Below are 2,901 nucleotides of genomic sequence, written 5' to 3'. Positions count from 1 at the left end.
ATTCTGCCCAAAACTATCCACAGAAATATATTAAATCTAATGGTGGACCAACATTAGATAGACTGGATTGCTCTATAAGCTTGAATCTATCAATGTGTCTTTATTAATATTAATAAAACATGAAATCATTCAAAACTTGAAAACCAAATTTTTAGCCAGTAACAATAAAACTTTAGAAAAAAAATAGGTAATTACAGACTATAAATGTAGCTTATTTACTTTTTTTAAAATATAGTTTTATTCATGAATACATTGAATAGGCATTACAGAAAAAAATAACTTCAACCATAAATTGTACCAAGAACATAGTTTCACTAAATGAAAAAGAACATAAAATACTCTTGGGTCAGGATGCTGACAGTGGGACGGCCCCTTGAGCTTCCCATATCTGCTGCCAGGTTGAACCACCGTATTACATGCTTCGTAATTTCCTCATCGGTGGCAGTGCGGGAGACATGGTTCTTTCTCACAGCATCTGTAATACACAAGCAGATTTTCATTAAATGTCATGAAATTACATTGGCACTACCAGGTTGTTTTTTTAAAAGGATAGACATAACCACTGCATTTACAACAAAAGTGTACAATCTGACATTTATAGGTAACTTTTGGCACTCTAGCGGTTAATAAACAAAACTGTATGCGTCTTGCAGTAGAACATTGTAGACTGAGCTACTTCTCTTTGTTTATTTCTATGGCGAGTCATGCAGGTTAAGGATACTCCGCAGCAGTTGGCCTCCAACGCTGTCTAAAATAGTCGGAATATATAATTAGAAGTGTTTATAGGTGTATTGTACGTAATTCAGGGCAAGACAAAAACACACTTTGGACGATGGATTCATGTACTTGTTCCTTACATAAATGTTTTAAATTTTAAACAAAAAAGTTACATAATGTACCTAGTGTAAGGGATAAGTTTGACTTTTTTTTTTAGCTTATATTTTTTAGCCAGACAATATTTATTACATTCACTTACACAAGAGTACTTCTTGGACTCTTGGATTTTTTCCCAATCAATTGCAATTGATCGTCCTCTCAAGATCGTCATGGAACATGCCGGAAAGCAGGTTCCATGTGACACGTTTGGTGTCATGGCCCCCAATAGTTGCCAGGGAGGAAATCTAAAATGTAACAAAAATCTGTTATTTATTATAGGCATAACAATATGACTTTCTGATTGGCTGGCAGACCCTTCAAAAGATTTATAAAATGGCTGATAACATTTTTTTTACTTAAAACGTTACAAATAATGAACTATATAACAGCATGTGTTTTTTTCACACCCCAACATACACTGTAAACAAAAGGATCGTAATTTTAAAGTGCCCCTATTATGGCTTTTGAATATTCCCTCTCATGCAGTGTGTAACATACATAGCTGTTTGTGAATGTAAACGTTCTGCAAAGTTGTAAATCCATTCTAAATAAAGTTATTGTCTCCTAAAAGAATGAATAGACTCTGAACAAAATTAGGAAATATTAAAATAGCATAATAGGGGCACTTTAACAGTAAAACACTGTGAAAATGCTAGAATGTAATGTAAACTTACACCTTAAGGATATTGGGAAAAGCAACTCACCACACTAAACTTTGTTTGATTATTTGCTAGATTTTTTAGCCAATCCTCAAAATTCTCCACTTCTTCCATTGATGTTAATGGAAACTCAACTGCATCGCCAGGCATTTCCATGTCTTGGCCTGCTGGGTTCAACTTGCTCGTCTAATAATTTACTTTAGACATGATTTGCTCTTGTTGATGTTTTATTATTTCCAGCAAGCTCATTATGTGGACTTCTGCAGCTGTAAAAAAAGAAAGAAAAATGTTTGTAATATATAAGTAAATTTCATTCTGCATTGGTCAACTCATTAAGGCAAAATTCACTTTGTGAAGATGGAAATATATAATCACATATAAACATTGAGCAGCGAACAAACAGAAGCTCAACTAAATGTTTGATTAAGTGATTATCATTTTAACCATTATACAGCATGGCAAAATAAAACTTTCATTGAATAAAACTAGATTAAAATGCCCATACATTTAGTTGACAAAAAAAAGAACTAAACAAAAACAGGACAAGGTTGACAAAATATGATAAAATCTAAAAAGTAAATAGAATACATACAAAAATAGCTGACAGTATAAACACTATTTGAGTCTTATATCCAATGAGGTATTGCTCACCAGAGCAGGCTATACTGTCTGATCCACATCTTCCCCACCGCCAGGTAGGTCTGTAGACCCTGCTTGCAGAAGGGGTTTGCTCCTCTGCTGGTGTCTGTGAACAGTGAGGACGGGAAATGGGTGGAGGTGGAGCAGATGTGCCGCTACTTAGGGTAAAAGGTGGTGGTGAGATAAAAGAAGCTGGTGGTTGTATTAAGAGTTTGCCTGGTCCCCTGGCTCTCTTTTTAGGAGCACCTTCCTCTTCACTGTCATTAGAGTCTCCCAAGAAATGACTATAAAATGGTTTGGAAAAAAAACAACATTGAGCAGTAAACATCTTACCTTGATCTGCAGACGCTCTTATTAATAATTACATAAACATTTTCACTGGCCTAAGAACTTAAGTTGTTAATCAGTGTAATTGGTTGAAAATGGTTTCTCTGAGAAACCAGGAAACACACTGACCATTGAAACTCCATTTCAGCTGGCTTCACCTGTGTGGTGGTTGTCGGGTTTATCATATAACACTAAATCATGTTTTTGAGCAAATATAGAGTTAATGTAGAAAATGTTAACGGTAAAAGTTTATGTAAAATATAAAAGGAAAATATATGTATACTAACATTGGCTTTGGCCTTCTTTTTGGCCGAATCTCCTTCTCTTCCTCTTCAGACTGTAGAACTGATGCGTTACACATCAGAGATTTCTTCAACAGTTGTCGTGCCTCAAAGTAGTC

General features: G+C 34.9%; 1 long non-coding RNA gene across 1 annotated transcript in view; it reads right to left on the bottom strand.

The window, feature by feature from the left end:
- Positions 1–271: 271 nt before the first annotated feature.
- Positions 272–2,901, bottom strand: part of LOC132841649 (uncharacterized) — a 4,534-nt gene continuing 1,904 nt past the window's right edge. Inside the window, exons 2-7 of the long non-coding RNA XR_009647944.1 lie at positions 2,789–2,901; positions 2,631–2,692; positions 2,187–2,458; positions 1,581–1,801; positions 977–1,121; positions 272–475 (exon numbers count right to left, since the gene is read on the bottom strand). The exon at positions 2,789–2,901 is cut by the window's right edge and continues 2 nt beyond it. This is a non-coding gene — a long non-coding RNA (uncharacterized LOC132841649). The remainder of the gene's footprint in view (positions 476–976; positions 1,122–1,580; positions 1,802–2,186; positions 2,459–2,630; positions 2,693–2,788) is intronic.

This window comes from Tachysurus vachellii, chromosome 1 (assembly GCF_030014155.1).
Source record: "Tachysurus vachellii isolate PV-2020 chromosome 1, HZAU_Pvac_v1, whole genome shotgun sequence".
Classification (NCBI taxonomy): domain Eukaryota; kingdom Metazoa; phylum Chordata; class Actinopteri; order Siluriformes; family Bagridae; genus Tachysurus; species Tachysurus vachellii.
Note: the sequence above shows the minus strand (reverse complement) of the source record. Positions and strands in the feature narration are given on the sequence as shown.